We start from the raw sequence: 26,229 nt of genomic DNA on the forward strand, positions 1-26,229 counted from the left end.
TGTCCTTCAGGAAGGCATTAAAGACCCTTTGCTACCAAGAAGCCTTTCTATCCATATAATCTCCCAGGTTGCTCTATCTGATAATCCCTAAGCTAGCAAAGCGCGGAGATACCCTCTGGGATTGATTCCGGCGCTATAGAAGAAATTAAAATAAATAAAATAAAATAAATAAAATAGCCAGAAACCGGTCCTTGGATGCTTGATTCCGGTCCAGGAAAGACATGGCTTGGCAGTTCGGGCTGGACTGTTCCCATGAGGCACAGGGTCAAGGCTGATTTGCATTTGGCCATGTCTGACCTGGGGTGGTGTGGAGTGCAAAAAAACGATGGATTTAGGCCCAGATCTCTGTACTGGGGTGAATGTATGACATTATTCTGCATTCTGTCCATCAATTGTTGTTTTTGCATTTGTCAACCCGAGTGGGATGGGTATGCTCAGACGTGAGTCCCATTCTCTCCACACCACTGGAGTCAAGCTATCCAGGCTGATGAAGGCTGATAGCCAGAAACCGGTCCTTGGATGCTTGATTCCGGTCCAGGAAAGACATGGCTTGGCAGTTCGGGCTGGACTGTTCCCATGAGCCACAGGGTCAAGACTGATTTGCATATGGCCATGTCTGACCTGGGGTGGTGTGGAGTGTAAAAAAACGATGGATTTAGGCCCAGATCTCTGTACTGGGATGAATGTATGACATTGTTCTGCATTCTGTCCATCAATTGTTGTTTTTGCATTTGTCACCCCGAGTGGGATGGGTATGCTCAGACGTGAGTCCCATGCTCTCCACACGACTGTAGTCAAGCTATCCAGGCTGACGAAGGCTGATAGCCAGAAACCGGTCCTTGGATGCTTGATTCCGGTCCAGGAAAGACATGGCTTGGCAGTTCGGGCTGGACTGTTCCCATGAGGCACAGGGTCAAGGCTGATTTTCATATGGCCATGTCTGACCTGGGGTGGTGTGGAGTGCAAAAAAACGATGGAGTTAGGCCCAGATCTCTGTACTGGGGTGAATGTATGACATTGTTCTGCATTCTGTCCATCAATTGTTGTTTTTGCATTTGTCACCCCGAGTGGGATGGGTATGCTCAGACGTAAGTCCCATGCTCTCGACACCACTGGAGTCAAGCTATCCAGGCTGATGAAGGCTGATAGCCAGAAACCGGTACTTGGATGCTTGATTCCGGTCCAGGAAAGACATGGCTTGGCAGTTCGGGCTGGACTGTTCCCATGAGGCACAGGGTCAAGGCTGATTTGCATATGGCCATGTCTGACCTGGGGTGGTGTGGAGTGCAAAAAAACGATGGATTTAGGCCCAGCTCTCTGTACTGGTCTGAATGTATGACATTGTTCTGCATTCTGTCCATCACTTGTTGTTTTTACATTTGTCACCCCGAGTGGGATGGGTATGCTCAGACGTGAGTCCCATGCTCTCCACACCACTGGAGTCAAGCTATCCAGGCTGATGAAAGCTAATAGCCAGAAACCGGTCCTTGGATGCTTGATTCCGGTCCAGGAAAGACATGGCTTGGCAGTTCGGACTGGACTCTTCCCATGAGGCACTGGGTCAAGGCTGATTTGCATATGGTCATATCTGACCTGGGGTGGTGTGGAGTGCACAAAAACGATGGATTTAGGCCCAGATCTCTGTACTGGGGTGAATGTATGACATTATTCTGCATTCTGTCCATCAATTGTTGTTTTTGCATTTGTCACCCCGAGTGGGATGGTATGCTCAGACGTGAGTCCCATTCTCTCCACACCACTGGAGCCAAGCTATCCAGGCTGATGAAGGCTGAGAGCCAGAAACCGGTCCTTGGATGCTTGATTCAGGTCCAGGAAAGACATGGCTTGGCAGTTCGGGCTGGACTGTTCCCATGAGGCACAGGGTCAAGGCTGATTTGCATATGGCCATGTCTGACCTGGGGTGGTGTGGAGTGCAAAAAAACAATGGATTTAGGCCCAGATCTCTGTACTGGGGTGAATGTATGACATTGTTCTGCATTCTGTCCATCAATTGTTGTTTTTGCATTTGTCACCCCGAGTGGGATGGGTATGCTCAGACGTGAGTCCCATGCTCTCCGCACCACTGGAATCAAGCTATCCAGGCTGATGAAGGCTGATAGCCAGAAACCGGTCCTTGGATGCTTGATTCCGGTCCAGGAAAGACATGGCTTGGCAGTTCGGGCTGGACTGTTCCCATGAGGCACAGGGTCAAGGCTGATTTGCATATGGCCATGTCTGACCTGGGGTGGTGTGGAGTGCAAAAAAACGATGGATTTAGGCCCAGATCTCTGTATTGGTGTGAATGTATGACATTGTTCTACATTCTGTCCATCAATTGTTGTTTTTGCATTTGTTTGAAAGGCAGCATACCATAGGTCAGAGGCAGGCGCATAGCTCTGACCCAGGCCTATTGGTGTCTGTTACGCTCATTTCTAGCATGTGTTTTAAATTATCGCGGCCGTGTGTGCGCACGATAATTGAAAGCACATGTTAGAAATGCGCGCGCACCACTCGCGGCTTCTGTTTTCGTTTTGAACTCGTCAGCAGCCGGTGTGCGGCACGTTCAGCCCTGGCCTCTGCTTCCGAGTCCTGGGCCCCTCAGCTGCGAGTACCGGATCCTGCCACCACGGGCCTTATATCAGTACCTCCCGGAGGCCTCGGCTGCTCCTCGGGGACGCTACCGAGGCCCTGGGTTCCAGTCCAGGCTCGCACTTCGGCCTCAGCCCATCACATTTTGTGAAAGTCAAAAAGGGGCCAGTCTCATGCAGCGTCTGTTGCACGTCACTGAATCTCGAAAGAGCTGGTTTTGCACAGGACAATGTTTAAAGTGCAGCCCAGGAAGGCACATTAAAACACCCCTGCGGGTATGTACGTGTGCTCGCATTGAAACGGGAGGCGGCTGTTTCCTAAAGAGAGTGTAGACAGCAGGCCGTCAGAGTTTGGCTGGTCTGATGTTTTAATGATGGGGTTCTATAGCGCGGGGACACACTGGTCAGTGTAACCAGGCGCTCAATAAATGGTTTTATTATTATTATTATTATTAGAGTTGGCCGCAGATATGCAAGTGTGGTGACTCGCAGCCCAGCGTCCAGGGTCAGACGGCGCGTAGCTTGGCAGAGCCGGGACTCTCCCTGCAGCACAGCGCTGGGTGGAGCCCCACCAGCCGTCCTGTGCAGAGGGGCCCTGGCCCCAAAATCTCCTGGGACCCCAACCCTTAGTTGGGCTCAATGCAGCCCAATCCCAATGAAGACCTGTGAGATATGGGAGAACTACGGCCACTCAGCACATTCTGCAGGGGGTGGCTAGAGTTCAGTTAGCCACTTCATCGCATATATCAGTACCTCAGTCGCACATTCATGGGTCCAGAGACCCCGTGATTGACAGGCTCCCTTAAGCCTCTTACCCGGGTAGAGTCCTCGTGCTAGTTACCTCTTCCGGGGCAGTGCTCTCGTTCCCAGGGTACAGCTGGGCCTCTGTAGACGTACCCATGTAGGTAGATGGTGTTGAGCGCACCGTCCTATCTCCATCGCCCCCCCGCCCCACCATCCCCATCATCACGTGCAAGGCGGGGGCTGTGCACTAGTCCCACCCTGGGAATGGCGGACATGCTGGTCCCTACCGCTTTAGTGCAAGCTGGTCATTTTACTTCTGGACCATACACCCCCACCCTGGCTGGTCTGGACCTCTGGGTGCCAGCAGGTTCCAGGGGCCATGTATTCGGTTGGAAAACTCATTCACCCTTAACTCCCTCGTGCGGGATGGGCCTGTGATTACTACTATTTGTGACTCTGGGGCCTGGGACCAGGGATTTATGATACCATAGCCCGCCTGTGCATCCTCCTACCCCGGGATTCCTGCAGGACAGTGTCTCCTTCCCTAGTGAGGAGCAGGATGGGTGTGCATGGTACCTGCATTAACTGCTATCGCCAGCCCAGGGAGAAACGCTGCCATATTTAACTGAGAGCCCCAGTTAAAACGCCGTCACTGCTGACCTCGACGCTGCTCCAACCGCTGCCTGTCTCCTCCCCCCGCCGCAGCCTTCCACCATCAACGCTGCCGCCGAGTGGGGGAGTGGGAAAACTACAACTCCCAGCGGCCTCCGCGACCGGAAGTCGCGTTGAGGCGGAGCGCGCCAGGAGGCGAATAAAAGAGAACTTCAACTCCCGCGTCGCGGGAGCGCGCGGAGCCGCGCCGGGCTAAGCCCGGGCAAAGGGCGGGCCCTCTGTGGCCCTCAGGGGACCGAAGTAGACGGGACGGGCCTCCCCCCTAACATCCGCAGAGGAAACATCGCCACTAAAAGGATCTACACAAGTTGAAATCGGGAGGTTACACATCCACCACAAGAGGATGACGAAAGTGCCAAAAACCCCAATGGCCACTAGATCAACCACGAGACTGAAACCTGTGAGTACTCCATTACCAACCATAACTGCTATTGACAAAATGCTGCAACAAACTATTAGTGTAGTGGCGAACGCTATCCAGCACACAGAAAGACGTCTTTCATTGACCCCAGACATGCGTTTCCCTAATTTATCTTTACACACCACTAATAATACATGCATTATGGATAATAGCTCTAACTCACAAGATTCACTATTGATGCAATCGTTCTCAGACCTACCAAACTCGCAAAGGAAGGATATAACATCAAAACCCTTATTAACGTGCCCAACAATGATCGCAAATGAGAGCAGCCCCACAATTCTAAGCAACATTGGAAATAACACAAATCACTTGCTTACATCTTCTCCAGATCCCGAGGTCCAGCTAATAGAGAGCCAGTCTATAGCAAGTCAAATTGTCACGTTACCTGCATTTGATCAATCACCTCACAAGAAGAAGTGCGCAAAGAAAAAGCGTAAGACCAATCATTTCATGAAAAACATTCATTATCCTGTAGGCAAGTCTAAGAGATCAATTAAAGACTTATGGCAGAAACTGACCCGGGAGAAACTTACTGTCAATATCCCAACAGGGTCTCCCCCTATTCCCTCTCTTGATCCAGTCTTTACTCGCAAACCAGAGACCATTCAGGTTAACGAGCAGACTGGTCATATAATCGAAGCACCCATACAGACTATGCCATCCCTATCTGATATTGAAAATTTGATTAAATCTCTTTTACACCCCATCAACAATCAGATAGCTAAAATAGAGAAGGCTCTAGGGAAATTTGAAAGAGCGCAGAATGAAGTTTCATCTAAAATTCTCAAGATGCTCAAAGCACCCATCACGACCTCTACCTTTGTGCCAGTGAGCACAAATCTTAACATTTGCAACCCGAAACATAAACATCCCAACGATAGTAATTCCGTGGCCAGCCCTGCTAAACAGGCTATAACACAGAAACAGGGCCCCTCAACCGTAAATACCTTGCCCATAGTACAACAAGTAACCCAAACGTCAACCCTGATAGCGCCTACAAATAATGCGCAGTGTACTCCTGCTCTCGTGGATCACGAAGATAGTGAATGGGCTGCGGAGAGTTCTCCTATAGCTACAACAAGACCCAATAACGAAACATCTAAGCACCGTAGCATCCCATCCAGAAACAATCCCACTAATGTATTAGAGACAAACCACCCCACACCCAGGCTGTCAAGAACGCCTACACACATAAATCTCCCCCCCGAATCTAATGCCCACACAATAGTTATGATTGGGGTACCCAAGTTAGCCGAAAACACGAGGGAATCTTACATTGAACTTAAGAACAAGGTTATGCAGTGGTTAACCACTCATAGACCACTCCCCTCTCATATAACAGGGACAATTTCCCAAGTTAGGAGAGTAGACTGGGTGGGTACTAGATATAAATCAACTGAGGGAGATTGTATCATCATCAACTTTAAAGATAGGGGAGCTGCCAAATTTATTGCCAACTGGAGGAGCTCCTCTACTGACAGCCTGATTCGTACAATGGGATTAAGTTACTTCTATCCTCGTAACCCCGATGGTCTTAGATATAACACCAAACGTCCCCAGGGATATGATGGGCCTCCGGTGGCTGAGACCTACCCTCAAACACGGCCCCCTGTCCCAGCCCGCAGTCAGGTGAGATCTACGAACTCAGACGCATACCGATATGCTCACTCTTGGGAAAACAGAACTTATAACTATCCAACATATCCTTTGTTCGAGAATTTAGAACCTGTCTACCATTCACATACAAGGTCGCATCCAACCCATAACTTAAATTACATTCCAACTTCAAACAGATATGAAGTTCTTTATAACTACGACAGTGACTACCTTGATGAGGTAGATTGACTGGTATCCGCTTCATTTCCCACTTCTTCAAGTAACCAAATAAAATTTGCTGTGCCTTCTAATTTAATAAAACCTGCTGTTAATGAAAACACCTACTCCACCTGCAGTGTACATACAGATATTCTTGATACAGAAATGATAATATCTAACTCTGAAAGTTTATCTCATCAAGGTGAACCTGCCCCCCTCTCCGCTGATACGGGCCTTTTTAATATTAATAATAATACACACCTAAACCATCCACAAAGCGATAGTAGTTCCCAGACAGATATCGAAAGGCCTGCTGACCTGCATCTGCCCCTATCACCACACATGATAGCTGAGGCGGGGAACTCACTTAACAACTTTAGCACCATCAAAATCTTATCATGGAACATTGCAGGTCTGGCCTCAAAAATCAAAGATCACTCCTGGATAGCCTTTGTTAAAAACTTTACCATACTGTGCTTCCAGGAAACTTGGCTTACCAACAATAATGTTTTCATTGAAGGTTTCCAAAGCTTCTTTGTTCCCGCCCTCTCTTCAACTAGTGGAAGGGCAAAGGGGGGGCTGGCAACATTCATCAGCCTCTCGCTAGTGATACAGATAAAAAACAGATGTCAAGACAATATCAACATACAGGTCTTGGAGTTAATAAAAGGCAAAAATGTACTATCTCTGGTTAACTTCTATAATGCCACATCGCCTTTAGGTGTTTGTAATATCGTCAAACTCCACGAGTACCTTCACGACAATCTGGCAGTTATACCTCGGAACAAAATAATCGTAGGTGATTTCAATGTGCATATCTGTGGTCACCCCACAAAGTCATCCTTGGGTTCCATGGGTTGTGGAAATAGATCAGGCCTTCATTTTGTGCATTGCCCACGTGGCTCAAATATGAATAACCTAATAGACGGCCTAGACCTGAGAAACGCGATGACCCTGAAAGAGGACTCCTTTATCTACAAAACCCCAACCTATAAAGGCTCAGAACAAGGCTCCTTTATCGACCATATATTGCTCTCTGTTGATATGGCATTTACAGCTTCAAATTTTAACATCCATGAAAATATCCATAGTGACCATAATCCGATCTCAGTGGAAATTAAAAGCGGATTGTTTGAACTTAGTAAAAATCGCAAAGACCCAGGTGTTCTAAAATTAATTAATGGCAACCGACGACTAAAGTGGTCTTCAATAAACAGTGAAGCTTTACTTGAAACAGTTAAAACGAGTTGTGCTCAAGAACTTATCATCTGTTCCTCTAACATCACTCCCCCGGATCTTATACTATCTGCCTTCGCTGAATTGACCAAAAGTGTGGGTAAACTGCTCTCTGTACCTATGAAGGGTCGAGACAATCAACAGCCACGATGGTTCGATCATACTTGCTCAAGAGCCGGTCGACAACTTAAAATGGCTCTAAAGAACAAACCAAGGGATCATACTTTAATCAAATCACTACGTTCTGATTATAGATCTGCCCTGGTATTACGTAAAAAAGATATTAAGGTGCGCATCTGGGAATCCTTACTCGATCCATCCATCCTGGGCAACAGTTCCAAGTTTTGGAGCATAATAAACAAACCTATGTTTGACGATCCGAATGCTGTTACAATTGGAACTTCCATTCCCGAAAGTGACTGGGTCTCTCACTTTAGTGCAATTTTTAAAAGCGACGACACACAGCAAACGCAAGTCCCAAAATTCCCTGTAGAAGCTCCATTGATATTCACAGACAAAGAAGTGGAAAGGGGGATTCGCTGCCTGACCAGCAACAAGGCCCCGGGTCCGGATGGCCTCCCCCCAGACCTATTTAAATCCAACGTTGACTTCTGGGCTCCAATCCTCACGGCAGTGATCAACGCTGGAGTCGCTACAAAGGCCCCTAAGTCCTGGGGAACCTCAACTATTGTACCAGTGTTCAAAAAAGGAGATAGAAGTAATGTAGCTTGCTACAGGCCAATTTCACTGATTAACCCTGTCGCCAAGGTTGTTGGTGGGATCATCCTAAATAGGTTATCAACCTGGGCCAAAAACAACAATGTTATGTCGCCAGCACAATATGGCTTCAGACCAGGACATTCCACAATAACACAATGCCTGAACTTATACCTAATTAGTGGCAAATATACACTGGCCAGAAATGGTACACTCAATATGGCCTTTATGGACCTTTCATCGGCATTCGATTGTGTCGATAGAAATAAACTTTTGGATGTCTTGCTGAAAATGGGGGTTGAAAAAAATCTAATCAACTTCTTGGCCGATCTTCATAGCGATACACAAGCAAATGTGCGATACACTAAAGACCTGAAAGTGACCAAAGACTTCAAAATAAATCGAGGGGTCCGACAGGGCTGTATTTTAGCGCCTTTTCTTTTTAATTTATATATAAATGACTTAGAGGAGCATCTTTTAGGAACGAACACGGATTACCCATATATAGGTAAAAGGGGTGTCCCCGTCCTCCTCTATGCTGACGACGCCGTCCTCATTTCAAGAACTGCACTTGGCCTCCAAACTTTATTGGATTCCTTTTTTCATTTTATGAACTCTCGAGGCCTCTCTATTAACAACGCCAAATCATTCATCATGAAGGTAGGATATGGGCCCAAGAAGACTTACCCTTTATCTGTTAATGGGGAAAAAATACCCTACTCGACATCTTTTTCCTACCTTGGCGTACTGTTCGACAGTAAACTTACATGGGGACCAGCATTAAAGAAAAAGAGAGGAGACTTGATAAGGACTAACGCGGCAATAACTGACTTTGCTCGCAAAATGGGCAACACACCTGTGGTTGCGTTAATTAAATTATACCAAGCCAAGAGCATATCAGTTGCCTGCTATGGGAGTGACCTCTGGGGGTATTTACCAGTGCCCGACCTAATAATCACAGAAAATAACTTTTTAAAACAAATCTTATGTTTACCGAAAAGCACGGCCAACTTTTCTATCCACGAGGAACTGGGCATGTTACACTTAGAGGATAAAATTGCAGTAAACCCCCTCCTGTGCTGGCTAAATAGTTGGCTGAACAATGAAATACCTCTCACTCAGAACATTCTATCTGAAGCTCTCACATGGGATGGGAAATTAAAAATACCCTGGATAAAGTACATTCGTGACTGTCTTCAAAACCTGGGCAGGTTGGACCTCTTCCTAGCACCACAGTCAGTAACAAAGCATGATGTAACATCTGTAAAGACTACTTTTCTAATGAACCGTCAGCTGGCGTGGGAAGAGACTGAACTAAAGAAGGGCAGTGTGTTGAATCATACTTTATGTAAAACATGTATTCAAATAGAACCATATTTATCCTGGGCCATCTCTAGATATGAGCGCTTTTTAATGACTAGATTTCGTTTTGACCTTTTTCATTTGCTGCTAGCTGTGCCCAGTGGAGCCCACAGGGGGCAAGTGCTGCCACTTGCGGCTGCGACAATTTGTCTCCGCAAGATCTGGCACACTTTTTATTCATATGCCCATACTATACCGTACCTCGAAAAATGTTTTTAAAACCTCTTCTTAAAAAATTTAATTTCGTGCAAATAAGGCCTGCACTAATTTATCTTAAAATGCTGCACTGTGAAAGCACTTTATATGTAATCAATTTTTTAAAAACAGCCCTGAGATTTAGGAAAAGTATGGAAGGATAACTAGTGTCTTAATGAATCGCACTGCCACATTTGGATGAGTAGTGATAGGGTACATCGCAATTTATTGTCTTATATGTAACTGTTTTTAAATGATGAACCGTTCATATATGTGTTATCTTTCTTTTTTTATGTACTTTTATGACTGATTTTATCTTCAGTCGAATAAAGAAGTTTTGAACCTTGAACCTTGGGTGTGCATGGCACCCATAGTGGCCTATGCCTACCTCTGCAGGAAGGGGTTGTTTACCCTCTAACGGTATGACTGGGTCAGTAGGGCTCCCTCTCCCCCACCCCTTCATACATGACATGGGACCGGGGCTTACCCCCTCCCTGGGGACTCCTGGAGGGATGGTACTGGGTCTGCATGGCACCGTCAGCGGCGTGGCACGGGCCTGTGCCTACCACTCCAGCCTCCTCCTGGTCGGGTTTGTGAAACATCCCTAAGTGCATCCATCCGTCCCGGGATCCCTGCAGGGGCTGCGTTGGTGGGAACCCACCTTGCCCCCATTCCTCCGCACCGGCCGCGGTGAGCCGCGCCCCTCTGCTCCCTGCCTGGGTGGCGGCAGGCCCTGTCCACTGCCCCCGCAAATCCCAACTGACTTCTTTCAGCGGCCTCTAACTGTAATTACAGTAATTGAAGCTGCCATAGATCTTTAACCAATTACTGCGCACAAAGGGCCCCCGGGAGCCCCACGCTGGGCCCTGATGGAAAACCGTTTCCCAGCTTGATAGAAAGCCGGCACTGCGCCTGATGGGGGCTCCGGGCCCCTCGGCTTTCCCATGACCCGGTGGTCCGAGGAGCGTTGTACCCCCATCGAGCTCTGTACCCCCTACGTCACGGGGGTGCAGATTTCCATAGGTTCGGCCTATCTGCCGCCACTCTCCCATCGAGCTTTCTGGCACCCTACGTCACGGGGGAGGAGATGTTCACAGGTCGGTGTAGCTTCTGGGAGACGGTCGCTGTGCTTACACACGCCCGCAATTACTTTCCAAAACTTGAATTACGCCAGCAATTCTTTTCAATCAATGGAATTAATTTTGGTAACATGGCATATGCATATTCGAAAGGAAGTTATTTTTCACATATTGTCCTAATCATTGTTTTGAACTATTTAAAGGTTGTCAAACATGTTTTTTTTAGATATTTATTTTATAATATATAATTTATAATATTATATATATATTATGATATATTATGCAATATATAATACATGTTATAATATATAAATATATAATATACATATACATATAATATAATATAACGTTTAGGATATTTAATTTTTTGTCAAAAGGGAGCTTATACAGACCTATTGTAGTTTGCCAGTGTGCGTTGACTAGGGTTTGGCTGGCGTTGATGGGGAGCAGGTAGTATTTCTGATCCCCGTGGTTTTGTGTACCCCCTAAGTCAAAAGGGAGCTTATACAGGCCTGTTCTCGGTTTTTAGTGTGCGTTGACTAGGGTTTGGCTGGCGTTGATGGGGATCAGGTAGTATTTCTGCTCCCCGTGGTTTTGTGTACCCCCTAAGTCAAAAGGGAGCTTATACAGGTCTATTCTACTTTGCCAGTGTGCGTTGACTAGGGTTTGGCTGGCGTTGATGGGGAGCAGGTAGTATTTCTGCTTCCCGTGGTTTTGTGTACCCCCTAAGTCAAAAGGGAGCTTATACAGGCCTATTCTACTTTGCGAGTGTGCGTTGACTAGGGTTTGGATGGCGTTGATGGGGAGCTGGTAGTATTTCTGCTTCCCGTGGTTTTGTAAATCTCCTAAGTCAAAAGGGAGCTTATACAGGCCTGTTCTCGGTTTTTAGTGTGCTTTGACTAGGGTTTGGCTGGCGTTGACGTGGAGCAGGTAGTATTTCTGCTTCCCATGGTTTTGTGTACCCCCTAAGTCAAAAGGGAGTTTATACAGGCCTATTCTACTTTGCCAGTGTGCCTGTGGGAGGGCGGGTTTTATAAACAGGCGTGGAGGCTGGAGTAGTGGTTTAAAAGATGGTGGTTTATTGAAAACAAATGAAGTTGTTATTGATTTGGAGGATTGTCCCTCAGTAGATTCTTCCTCTGATGTCTCCGGTGATGAGGTGGATGGGGAAGTGGGTAGTGGTGTTGTCTTCTCCTTATCCTCAGGACCCTGGCGGTCTCCCCGGAGGCTCATAGGAGAGGGAAGAAATCACAGAAGGAACCGTGAGATTTGTGGCCAAAACTAATTATGGACTAAGTTACCCTTCACCGCACCTTAGGTGGTTGCATGTCCATGAACAGGTGACAAACTTAGAAAAAAACGCCGTGGTTCAGATATAGGTACGTGGAGGCAAAAGGGGGGGTTGATTTTCTTTATGTGCCTAGGACGGGGAAATTGTGTGCTCCAAGGTCAAGTGCAAAATAAGAAAGCACGAGTGGTTTCCTAAAGCAAACAACCGTAGAACCCAGAAAACAATGGGCAGTTCGGCAAAGCCAGCCCCCACCCTACTCTCCCTCCCGCTTCCCCACTTCCCGAGTCCCTCGAGCCGAGTCACTCACCGGCCCCGCCGCAACTCTCCTCCCGAGTCGCGGCCGCTCTCCAGCCTCCTCCGGACACCACCAGTCCTCACACCAGCTGTCTTCTTCCACGTCCTGGTTTACTGGAGTCTCGGGTCCCGCGTCTTCTTCCACGGGTCCAGCGTCTTCTTCTATGGGTCATGCATCTTCTTTCACCGGTCCCATGTCTTCTTCTCCCATTTCCTGTTTCCTCCTCTCGCCGGCGTCTTGCGCGCCAATTCTCTCCGCCTCCGCCCCTTGCAGGAAGACGCCTTTCATTGGCTCGTCCCCACCGCATCCGGGGCAGTCCGAACCACTTCCGGGTACATCCCGTCATCGCGTTCCTGGGGAGAAACAGCAGAGAGTGATGGTTGCAGTACACCAGTAATAGGGTCGTGAGGCGTGACCCGCATTGGCATAGTCCCTCCCGGGGTTACTTCGGTAAGGCTCTCAGTTACTCCGGGGTCTGTCTCACAGTGTGTTGACTAGGGTTTGGCTGGCGTTGATGGGGAGCAGGTAGTATTTCGGCTCCCCGTGGTTTTGTTTGCCCCTAAATCAAAAGGGAGCTTATACAGGCCTGTTCTCGGTTTTTTGTGTGCGTTGACTAGGGTTTGGCTGGTGTTGATGGGGAGCAGGTAGTATGTCTGCTCCCCGTGGTTTTGTGTCCTCGGTAGTGTCAAAAGGGAGGTTATACAGGCCTATTCTACTTTGCCAGTGTGAGTGGACTAGGGTTTGGCTTCTGTTGATGGGGCGCAGGTAGTATTTCTGCCCCCCCCTAAGTCAAAAAGGAGCTTATACAGGCCTATTCTACTTTACCAGTGTGCATTTACTAGGTTTTGGCTGGCGTTGCAGTGGAGCAGGTAGTATTTCTGCTCCCCGTGGTTTTGTGTACCCCCTAAGTCAAAAGGGAGGTTATACAGGCCTATTCTACTTTGCCAGTGTGCGTGGACTAGGGTTTGGCTGGCGTTGATGGGGAGCAGGTAGTATTTTTGCTCCCCGTGGTTTTGTGTACCCCTTAAGTCAAAAGGGAGCTTATACAGGCCTATTCTACTTTGCCAGTGTGCGTTGACTAGGGTTTGGCTGGTGTTGATGGGGAGCAGGTAGTTTTTCTGCTCCCCGTGGTTTTGTTTACCCCCCTAAGTCAAAAGGGAGCTTATACAGACCTGTTCTACTTTGCCAGTGTGTGTTGACTAGGGTTTGGCTGGCGTTAACATGGAACAGGTAGTATTTCTGCTCCTCGTGGTTTTGTGTACCCCCTTAGTCAAAAGGGAGCTTATACAGGCCTATTCTACTTTGCCAGTGTGCGTTGACTAGGGTTTGGCTGGGGATGACGGGGAGCAGGTAGTATATCTGCTCCCCGTGGTTTTGTTTACCCCCTAAGTCAAAAGGGAGCTTATACAGGCCTGTTCTCGGTTTTTAGTGTGCTTTGACTAGGGTCCGGCTGGCGTCGATGTGGAGCAGGTAATATTTCTGCACCCCGTGGTTTTGTGTACCCCCTAAGTCAAAAGGGAGTTTATACAGGCCTATTCAACTTTGCCAGTGTGCGTGGACTAGGGTTTGGCTGGCGTTGATGGGGAGCAGGTAGTATTTCTGCTCCCCGTGGTTTTGTTTACCCCCTAAGTCAATAGGGAGCTTTTACAGGCCTATTCTACTTTGCCAGTGTGCATTGACTAGGGTTTGGCTGGCGTTGACATGGAGCAGGTAATATTGCTGCTCCCCGTGGTTTTGTGTACCCTCCTAAGTCAAAAGGGAGCTTATACAGGCCTATTCTACTTTGCCAGTGTGCGTGGACTAGGGCTTGGCTGGTGTTGATAGGGAGCAGGTAGTATTTCTGCTACCCGTGGTTTTGTTTACCCCCTAAGTCAAAAGGGAGCTTATACAGGCCTATTCTACTTTGCCAGTGTGTGTTGACTAGGGTTTGGCTGGCGTTGACGTGGAGCAGGTAGTATTTCTGCTCCCCGTGGTTTTGTGTACCCCCTAAGTTAAAAGGGAGCTTATACAGACCTATTCTACTTTGCCAGTGTGCGTTGACTAGGGTTTGGCTGGCGCTGACCTGGAGCAGGTAGTATTTCTGCTCCCCGTGGTTTTGTGTACCCCCTAAGTCAAAAGGGAGCTTATACAGGCCTGTTCTCAGTTTTTAGTGTGCGTTGACTGGGGTTTGGCTGGCGTTGATGTGGAGCAGGTAGTATTTCTGCACCCCGTGGTTTTGTGTACCCCCTAAGTCAAAAGGGAGCTTATACAGGCCTGTTCTAGTTTGCCAGTGTGCGTGGACTAGGGTTTGGCTGGCGCTGATGGGGAGCAGATAACATTTCTGCTCCCCGTCGTTTTGTGTACCCCCTAAGTCAAATTGGAACTTATACAGGCCTGTTGTAGGTTTTTAGTGTGCCTTGACTAGGGTGATAGTGTTTGTGCACCTCCTTTGCAGCTCCAGAAACATTCGGACATATACATTTTTTAACTTCATATTCTGTGTTGGACAACCGAGTGTTACCCCACTGTGTTGGTCATCATCTACGATATGTTACCTTTCCAGTTTTTTTTGGACCCCGCTTTTTCATACTTCCTTTGCACCTCTCATCGCAATCTGTTCCACATTGTGTTTTCGTTGTAGTTTTGTAGTGCTGTTCTTTTGCTGATTTTTCACTGTGTGTAGACGATCTGCTTTCCTTTTTATGGCGCGTTGCTTTGTATCTTCTTTTTCATACATGACATTGGCTCTTCGGTGCACTATCCAGTGTTCTGACCATAACAGTTAATTTGTACACATGTAGTTTCCCCTTTACATTCACTTCCTCCACCCTTATTTACAAAATATTTGGGGGACATAAAGTAAGGGGCTTTGGTTGTTATTGCGTCTTAAGTTTGCAAAATAGTAGGTAGGACACAGATTAACAAACCCAGCCTCTTCCACCCATGGACCTTCCAGCCCGTTCTTTACACCTCTTTTGCAATGCCTTATGGGGTCGTTTCTTATCTGTAATTCCAGTTCTGTACTAGGGGTATCTTTTTTATAGTCTTAATCTTGTGAATATTCCAGCACATGCGCGTGGAGTAATCAAAATTACTCTGTTAAGCTGTCTTCATTTCAGTTCTGCATAGAGTTCAGATAATTTAAAAGACAAACAATGTAGCCTATAAATACAAGGCTACACTGGCCAGTACTTCCACTTCAAGTGAAAAGGATAGCCAAATTAAAATCTAATTTCAATTTATTTTTAATTTTCAACCATAGAGAAACTTCACTTCACCAAAATCTTTGAATCGATAAAGACGAAGGGTTGGACAGAGAAGTTCCCTATATTGCTGTCATGTGTCTTGGATAGTGATACCGTTCCTTTTAGCAACTCTCCAGAGATCCTTGGTATCCGAGGTTGCACAGCCAAACTCGTTTAACTTTCTGTTCTTCAGAGATTCCCCGACTACTGAACTGTAGTGACTTGTAAGAAACTACTGTATCAAATCTCTTGACCTAACCTGTTACTCCTCCAGTATTTACTCCTCATAGTCCAAGCCTGTACAATTCATCTGCCGTTGCCCTCTCAGTGCATGTTGGATCCACCACCAGATATTCACCATTACACACCACCTTGTGCGTACCCACCCTGAAAATGCCTCCACCGGCCATTGACAAAAAATATATCACCAGACAGTTGTCTGGGTGACCTGATGCACTGCTCAAGTCACTCTAAAGAGTATACAGTGTTATGAACATTTTTCAGTGCTAAGCGAACAACATTTAATAATTAAACACAATTAAACAGTCATTAATCCATTTTTCAGAAATGACGAATGATGTGTAGTCTTCCAACGTTGTCTTTTTAATTATTGGTAGCTCATGGAAATTGTAGTTTTCACAAAATCCAAATTGTGATTGTTCCACAATGACATCATGTTTATAAATTAAAATTCCCAATGCATTTCGGGCAGTAACATTTGCCCTTCTTCAGGGGTATCTATGAAAAACAATAATAAACATGTAGGTATACATATTATTGTACAGCGGAAACACATGAGGTCTTATAAATGAGGCTTAGGAACTATGGAATGTTGTAAAATATTAGCATGCAATGTCAGTGACTCATAACAATAAGGAAAAATGAAGTGAAGCTAAGTGAATAGATGCCAAGTTACCGTGTAGGAAAGGCGACTGAGTGAAAAGACAAGCCGGGAGTGAACTGAACTATGACAAGTGAAGTGAGGTGGCCAGCGGAAACACGGGTGAAAAGAGGAGAACATGCAAACTTGGGAAAGGGTATAGAGTGAAGCCAATACACCAAGAGTTCACCAGTTGCCACCGAACGGGTCACAGTGAGTGCAAATGAACCGTGTGCTATCTCCGTGATTTGTTAATAATGAACAGGGAGAACGGACTACAGTGAAATGCGAAATGGTGGCGGCCATTTTAAGATGGGTAGTGCAATGAGAGGAGAAGGTGAATTAAGTAACAGTCGCATGAACATACAGCTTGTAATTGCCATTGTACATGCAGACTTTAGCCCATCCTTTTAATGCATTCTTCCAGTGTCATGTGTAACCTTCAACCTTCTCTGTTCAAATTGTTTCTTAGCAACCCTTCAAGATAAAATCTAAGATGGCTGTGAAACAACTTTCTATGCAAGCTCTGCATGCCATCTTTAAAGCCAAATCATTACATTTAATGCTAGGTACCTTTCTGTAATGTGCTTCGGTTGCACAGCCTATTCTTGTCTGTGTGTGTGCGTCACAACAATTGAAAGTACCATCTTCATGCATATTTAATAATAAAGCACTTGTCACAATCCAGTGACACTGTATTTATTATTTGTAAATATTTCTTTATTTTTCATAATTAAGTTCCACAAGTACAAACTTTGTTCCTTTATTTGCATAATAAATAGTATCTACATTTTACATTATACATCACAAATGCCAATATTACAGTAAAGAAATGTTAATAATGTATCAAAACTTTCAATTGTTTAAATCTGTGCTCTTCCAACAGTAACTTTAAAAAAACATTTCAATGTATCACAAAATAATTTGTGGGCCCGCAAATGCAAGTATTACTATTTTTAAAAATTCTGTACTATTTCACTGTCGCTCTAAATTCAAAACATGAGGACCAGAAACACTGATAGAACATTACAGAACTTGTGAAAATAGTTTGACTGTTTCAGAATAACTAATTTCCCTTTACTGACAACATGTTTCATTACTACTGACACATCTTAGATATGGTAAATCTCACTTACAGAGTAAGTATTTGTTTGGCATGTACTGCTGTAGATTCACATGGTTGCCATAATCCTGCCGTCTTGTTTTTGTTTTTAGATGTTTACAAACTGTTTTGTGGTAAGGCTGTCTCCTTCTGATATTGTGCCGGGGCATCGACACTCTTGTTAGCATATTTGTATTCAGATGGTGATAATGGAATTATTAAGACTATAATATACATCTATGTATGTTAGTTAGTAAATGCAACAGGGATCATTGTTAACTATACAGTGCAGGCCTGACATAGTAGTGACAGATGACATTATATATGTCGCTGATAAATTAAAAGCTCCTAAAGGTTGCCTGTATAAAAATTGAGGTTAACTTATGGATCTACAGCCGTGAAAGATTAGGCACTGAAAATCTTGAAAAAAGTTACGCTGTATAGAAGTAAGCAGTCAAAGCACGCATGGAAGCAGTAGTGTCAAGCATAAAATGGAATGATTCTTCTTTTTTCAGTCCACTCCAAGCACACCAATGGATATTTGACAATGTTACTTTCTATAATATGTAAACATGTACACCCAACATGGACATCCAACGCCATGAGACATACTAAAGTGCTTTTAAAAAACATTTTACTACAACATTGAAGTGTACTTTTTAAAAATAAGTATTTGAACAGTAATGTTACATATGTTTTATTAATTACATATCAATCTAGCCATAATTAATAATTAATCATCAATGCGTGTAATTAAATCCTTTACCTTGACTGTTAAGCAATTTATCCAAGTGTTGTCCTCTATATTCCTGGGCAATTATCGTTCTGCTTTTTGAGTAACTATTCATATGTCGTATGTGACTTGTCTCCGTTACTGGTTTCAAAACATATTCTGAATTACTAATTTATTACATTCATGTTGGAGACTACAGTTGAGTTAGAGTGATGTTTTGAATACTTTTAAAAACTGAACATGTTTTCAAACCTAATGTTATTGAATTAGATACCTTTGGCAGAAGCAGCAAAACGTATGTCAAGGTCTATCAAGAGACCAAGGGGAACTAAAATAGACATAAAAATGTGGCTGTTGGCCCTTGCTCGCTCATTGACTGTTGCGCAAGTTCCCCGACGACCTGGTTTCTTATGTTCTGACAGCATCATGGGACTGCAAGTGGATACTATTTGCCCCGGGGATGGACGGACCTTTCCGAAGCATTTGAGGAAGAACTCTAATATGCCTTTTGTGCCTTACTCTAAGACTAAATAATAATAAAAAGATTTTTGGAAATGGTCAACATTAATAATTTAATAGAAGACTACTTGAACATCCAAACGCTATCAATACTGAAACAAAAGTAGATATTCATTACTCATGATCAGCGTAGGATTTACGTATAAGATACACAAGCTATAGCTTGGGGCCACCACTTTCTTTGGGACCCCAAAAATATTATTAATTTTGAAGGTGGTGACCACATCGGTCCAAAGGAAGAAATATTTAAAACAAATGATTCCATTCCATGTGCACTTGACGCAGCTGATACATCACGCAGGTCCATTAATATTAGTGTATTTTTACGCAGGCATGAGTGGCTACGCATCTCTTGTTTTAAGAACGACGTGCAGTCCACCAGCCTTACTCTAATACTGAAACAAGAGTAGATATTCATTACTCCTGATCGTAAACTACTATTAAAGAGACATTTACACAAGCATCACCATGACAAAACACATCAAAAATATTATGGCCTCGGTAAATTACCTTTCGCGCACAACTTATAAGGCTGACCGGTCCCAGCGTATCCGATCTCATCTTTAAGGTGGTGACTGTCTCGGCCAAGAGGAAGGCAAATTTACAACGATGCAATCGACGGCGATCCCGGTTGACGGTGAACCGGTCGACGGCGATCCCGTCGACACACACCCAAAAAGGCTCCCGCGGGGCTCAGGAAGAAGGCGCTGATGATCGGCGGCTTCGATGCGGACAAGAGCCTGGTTAGCAAAGGCGCCCTAGCGCAGCTGAAGGGTACCGGATTCTTCAAGGTGAACAACAAACACCTGGAGGGTAAGAAGGCGGCCAAGAAGACCAAAAATCCAGCGGCCAAGAAAGCTGTCCCCGTTGCCAAGAAGCCCAAAAAGGCTCCTGCGGGGTTCAAGAAGAGCCAGAAGAAGATCAAGAAGCCAGCGGCAGAAAAGAGCCCCAGGAAGTCCAAGGCTTGCCTTTTGATATTTGCACAAGTGCCACCATTGCCTATGTGACGTTTGTTTTTCTGGTCAACAAGAAGGCGCTGATCAACGGCCGCTACGATGCGGCCAAGAACAAGGTCAGCAAAGTATCTGCAACTTAAATTAATGACTATAATACAGTTATTTTAAAAAGGTGGCATGGAAACATGGAATCATTTTTTAAATCTTCATGGAAAAGGGGAGGAGCCAGGTGGACAGGAAAAGACTAGCCCAGGGTCAGAGCCACATCCAACAAAACCAGCTAGCCGGACTGGAGGGAGAGCGTGCCTCATTAGAGAACACCACAAAAAACTCTGAACAAACAACCAGGCCTCTAGATCATTCAAGGTGAACAAAAAAAGAGCTGGAGGCCAAGAAGGCGGCCAATTATACAGCCGCCAAGTCCAAGAATCCAGTGGCCAAAAAAGCTGCCCCTTGCCCCGAAGTCCAAACAGGGTCCCGGGCGGGGCAACGGGACACATGTCGACTGCTGATATCCGGTTGGAAGCAGGGTGTTTACATGAACTTTCTCAGTCTGATGACCCCTCTGTATCTGATGCGTGTATACCAGCAACTTCCTATCTCCTGACCAACCTTTCAGGACACAGCGTAGCAGTCACAGAGCTGTGCCTGTACACGTTTTAACCTGTCAAGAATGAATGAAGGTGTGAGGCGGACACTTCTAGCACAAGGAGAACTTCCTGCGCTTTTGCTCTCTATCCAGTATCCTGACGGGGCAGTGTTAGAAGCTGTGGGCTACGCCTTGTTGCAGCTTCTCCAGGCCAAGGAAGCATCTGAGAAGATTGTACCGTTCTGGACTCTGGCCTCCTCCAGCATGTTCTGCGCTTGATCCAGCATAACCTGGAGCTGGGATTGGGAGCTGACGGCGATACCGTCTTTACACACAGATGGCGATGCCGATGCCGTTGATTCCGACACTGTCGACGGCGATGCCGACAACGGCGATTCGGATAACGGCGATTCTGTGCCATTTACAAACGCAATATCACTTAATGCACAAAAGCAATACTAATGTGGGATTGGGAGCAGCTGTAGAGTCTGTCTGGTGTCTTCATCTTGCAGCAAAGTGAACAATGCCCTGGTCCTCTCCCAAGACGCTGTCCAGACTCTGGTCAAACTGCTGGTGGATACAGCCTCCTCTGTCTCCGGAGATACTGTTCAAGGACTGGAGTTGTTGTTGTGTCCTGCACTGCGGCGTCTTGGAAATATGGTGGCAGAGGATGAAGCGGGCCAGGGGCAAATCCAGGACGGGCAACTATTGGGCGCCATCTTTATCTTCATGAAGATCTTTCTACAGCAGCATCCTTTCATGGTTTCAGATTGCCGGTGGCTCCTCAACAACCTGACGGTGGATGACCCCGTGTTCTGCCTAGCCATACTGCATTGGGACCTGCTCCCCACTCTCCTTCAGCTCCTATCAGTTTCCAAGGCAGTCAATCTTCTAGTTCTCACAGTTTTTTGCAACATGGCGGAGAAGGGTCCTGCATACTGCCAGCAGCTCAGACACCGGCATGTGCTGCCTGCCCGGATCACAGCCTTACAGCTGCTAGACCTGGATGTTGCTGGTCAGAGCCTGGAGTTCCTCCATCTGCTTTTCAGGCACTGTTCAGAGGCATCTCGACACTTTGTGAGCCAATCAGGACTGCAGGCCCTTGAACAATATCAAGACAAAGAAGAGCTCCAGTAAAAAATGTGCGTTATTGTTGGACAGTGTGTGGCTAATTAGAACAATGAGGTACAAAAGGGGGTGCACTGCACTGCACTGCACATCAAATGCGTTCTAAACATGAAGGCACTTTACGCAGCAAGAAGAACCAGAATTCATCTCAGCATCATTTAATGTTCTTTTATGTCTCACCTTAATGTACAGCCCATTTGGTAGAACATTTCATTTTTGCAATAAAATATTTGGAACCCAAAAAATAAATAAAATAAAATAAAAAAAGGTTGGCAATGTGCGGCAGGTACAGGTACTGTTGGGTCATCTGAATTTTGCATGACGAGTGGTGCAGGCTGGGCGTACGTTCTGCCGGCGGCTGGGCTTAGCTTTGTCGGGTTTGCCTTTGCCTCACCATCACCTGCGATTGTCGGTGGGCTCGAAGGAGGACTTGCGTATGTGGTGGGCGTTCTTGGACCATACCAACGGTGTGCCCAGAGGACTGGACATGGAACATGGCGATGTATTCGGACGCGGCGGGAGTCGCTGGTTTTGGATTGTATTGGGCGGGCCGGTGGTGTGCGGAGCAGTGGCCGTCGCAGTGGCAGGATTTGCGTTCCTAGAATTGGGTTGAACGAGTGGCTCAGATGAGCGTTGGTCAGAAGGCTAGATTGACATGCACTCCTGGCTATGATTATGGGCGCGCTGGACATCCAGGGATGTTTCTTCCTAATTCCACACTAAATTTCAAGGTGAAACTCCTTGTACTTGAATAAAAGCAGTCTTCACTCCATCTCGCTTACATTGAGGTGTACCCAAACGAAGCAGCCTAGAGTGAAGCTGCGAATACCCTTAATCCAGAGCACACATGAAGTTGATGAATTTCCTGAAGACCAACTTTAATCACACAACCTACAGGAACTACCTAAAGCCCCACGAACTGGTTTTGAATGCTGATCCCGTTGATGGCGATCCCGTCGACCCTCACAGACGGCTAATGTTCAGAATGTTTTGATGTTCTCATTCGTAAAATGCAAGTCCCAGCATGTCCGATCTCATCTTGAAGATGGTGACCGCCTCGGCCGAGAGGAAGGGAGTCTCCTTGACAGCCGCAAAGAAGTCATAGTCAAACCACTGTGACAAAAAACTGCGATCTGCCTTGAAAGCAACACAGTTGACAGTCACAAAGGGAGGAACTCCTTCCCATTTTCCATTTGACACACACTGAAGGCGATCCCGGATCCTTCAAGGTGAACAAAAAACAGCTGGAGGGCAAGAAGGCGGCCAAAAAGACAGCCGCCAAGACCAATCAACCAGCGGCCAAGAAAGCTGCCCCCGCCTCCAAGAAGCGGAACATCTGACAGGGATCATAAAAGAAAATGCTGACAGACGGACAGTACAATTAAACTTTTTAATATTTACCCAGAAAGAGGTACGATAAGTGTCCAAGAATATAGAGGAAGCCACTGTTGCAGAAAACAATAAACACTCAAGGTGAAAATAAATTAAATAAAAAAATAAACATTTCATACAAATTGAATACTTTTGCCCAGCGGATCCTTCAAGCGGAAGGGGAACATCTGACAGGTTGTCCGACAAGGGTCACCAACAGATCAGCCTAGATAACTCAGAATTAACCTGAAAACAAACAATATCACAGTGGTCAACTCAAAGTGCATAATTTCACACTGGGAGAAAGGCGCTCTATTTTACCTGCACCAAAAAAAGATAGAATACTTTTACGGGCAAAAGAGAGGTGTACGGCGATTCCGTCGACAGGGATCCCGTCGACAGACATCAGCGGCAATTCCGTCGATGGCAAGATTAGTGAATGTAACATCACCTGGTATTTAAGTCTGACAAGTTCTTCATACTTTAAGTTAATTACTTTGAGAAACGTGAAATTTAAACCCTCATTAAAGTAGGGTATGAGAGATTTCACTTTTTGGTGATCTTTCTTCACTTCCCCGAAAGAGCAGGGGGTTATGTGACAACTAATATCCCTAAAAGCAAAAAAAATGAATGATGTCACTGGAGAACAAGTGAGTCAACGAGTGTAATAAAGTTGGTGGAGCTTCTAAAGAAACCTTTTAAATAACGACTATAGTATGAATCGCTGCTTACTTCAAGCCTTGTGCGTGCGTTTGATCTGTTATAAGAAACACACTGTTCGAAAAAATAAGCAATGTTAGGGGTAAATGCAATAATTAATCCACCATAAAAAGACATGGAGAAAATGGAATGTTGTAGGGTGGGAGGGGTTGAAGGGTTTCTGAAGTTTTATATTTTACATGCTACTGTGTACCATGGGGTCGCTATGCATTCTGATGAGGCTTTCCTCTTAAATACCTTTGAACAGTCACAGCGGTCTGTTTCAAATTCTTATCATGATTAAAGGGGTTATCAAACATGCTAAGGAAGTTTCTAAAGAACTAGTACGCAATAGGATATTAAACCCTAGAATCGAGAAAGAAATATAGGCCTGCACCCACAGATTCTTTCTACATTAACGGAGAACTACCATTAGATTCACTAGTTGTGTCAAATGCTAGAAAAAGGGGCACTCTCTCAAACGTCTGGTGAGTCACCCCAAAATGACAAGTAATTCAAAGAAATTGATGCATCCGGTAAAAGGATAGCTGTATGGTGGCATTTACAAACTCAATTTCCCTTAATGTACAAAACCAACAGTCTAAGTTACCATGCCAAGTCGGGAGACAACAGTAACACTTGATGCCCTCGACGTCATAAGAAGGTGAACAAAAAAGAGCTGGAGGCCAAGAAGGTGGCCAATTAGACAGCCACCAAGAGCAAGAATCAAGCGGCCAAAATAGCTGCCCCCTGCCCAGAAGCCCAAAAAGGGTCCCGGGCGGGGGAACGGGACACACGTCGACAGCGAGCCAGTCGACCGTGATCCCGTTGACACACACCGATGTCGAACAGTCTTAGTTAACATGCCAAGACGGGAGACAACAGTAACACTTGATGCCCTCGACGTCATAAGAAGGTGAACAAAATAGAGCTGGAGTCCAAGAAGGCGGCCAATTTGACAGCGCCAAGAGCAAGAATCAAACGGCCAAAATAGCTGCCCCCCGTCCAGAAGACCAAAAAGGGTCCCGGGCGGGGAAACGGGACACACGTCACCAGCGAGCCGACCGTGATCCCGTTGACACACACCGATGTCGAACAGTCTTAGTTACCATGCCAAGACAGGAGAGAACAGTAACACTTGATGCCCTCGACGTCATGAGAAGAAGGTGAACAAAAAAGAGCTGGAGGCCAAGAAGGCGGCCAATTAGACAGCCGCCAAGAGCAAGAATCAAGCGGCCAAAATAGCTGCCCCCCGCCCAGAAGCCCAAAAAGGGTCCCGGGCGGGGGAACGGGAAACACGTCGGCAGCGAGCCAGTCGACCGTGACCCCGTTGACACACACCGATGTCGAACAGTCTTAGTTACCATGCCAAGACGGAGACAACAGTAACACTTGATGCCCTCGACGTCATAAGAAGGTGAACAAAAAAGAGCTGGAGGCCAAGAAGGCGGCCAATTAGACAGCCGCCAAGAGCAAGAATCGAGCGGCCAAAATAGCTGCCCCCGTCCAGAAGCCCAAATAGTGTCCCGGGCGGGGGAACGGGACACACTTCGACAGCGAGCCAGTCGACCGTGATCTCGTTGACACACACCGATGTCGAACAGTCTTAGTTACCATGCCAAGACGGGAGACAACTGTAAGACTTGATGCCCTCGACGTCATAAGAAGGTGAACAAAAAAGAGCTGGAGGCCAAGAAGGCGGCCAATTAGACAGCCGCCAAGAGCAAGAATCAGACGGCCAAAATAGCTGACCCCGTCCAGATGCCCAAAAAGGGTCCCGGGCGGGGAAACGGGACACAGGTCGACGGCGAGCCAGTCGACCGTGATCCCGTTGACACACACCGATGTCGAACAGTCTTAGTTACCATGCCAAGACGGGAGACAACAGTAACACTTGATGCCCTCGACGTCATAATAAAGTGAACAAAAAAGAGCTAGAGCTCGACGTCATAAGAAGGTGAACAAAAAAGAGCTGGAGGCCAAGAAGGCGGCCAATTAGAGAGCCGCCAAGAGCAAGAAACAAGCAGCCAAAATAGCTGCCCCCCCGCCCAGAAGCCCAAAAAGGGTCCCGGGAAGGGAAACGGGACACACGTCGACGGCGAGCCAGTCAACCGTGATCCCATTGACACACACCGATGTCGAACAGTCTTAGTTACCATGCCAAGACGGGAGACAACAGTAACACTTGATGCCCTCAATGTCATAAGAAAGCGAACAAAAAAGAGCTGGAGGCCAAGAAGGCGGCCAATTAGACAGCCACCAAGAGCAAGAATCAAGCGGCCAAAATAGCTGCCCCCTGCCCAGAAGCCCAAAAAGGGTCCCGGGCGGGGGAACGGGACACACGTCGACAGCGAGCCAGTCGACCGTGATCCCGTTGACACACACCGATGTCGAACAGTCTTAGTTACCATGCCAAGACGGGAGACAACAGTAACACTTGATGCCCTCGACGTCATAAGAAGGTGAACAAAATAGAGCTGGAGTCCAAGAAGGCGGCCAATTAGACAGCGCCAAGAGCAAGAATCAAACGGCCAAAATAGCTACCCCCCGTCCAGAAGCCCAAAAAGGGTCCCGGGCGCGGAAACGGGACACACGTCGACAGCGAGCCAG

General features: G+C 46.4%; 1 pseudogene; it reads left to right on the forward strand.

Moving 5' to 3' along the window:
* Positions 1-20,330: 20,330 nt before the first annotated feature.
* LOC144762095 (transmembrane and coiled-coil domain-containing protein 6 pseudogene) lies at positions 20,331-21,597 on the forward strand (annotated as a pseudogene).
* Positions 21,598-26,229: the final 4,632 nt, after the last annotated feature.

This window comes from Lissotriton helveticus, chromosome 1_1 (genome assembly GCF_964261635.1).
Source record: "Lissotriton helveticus chromosome 1_1, aLisHel1.1, whole genome shotgun sequence".
In the NCBI taxonomy this organism is placed as follows: domain Eukaryota; kingdom Metazoa; phylum Chordata; class Amphibia; order Caudata; family Salamandridae; genus Lissotriton; species Lissotriton helveticus.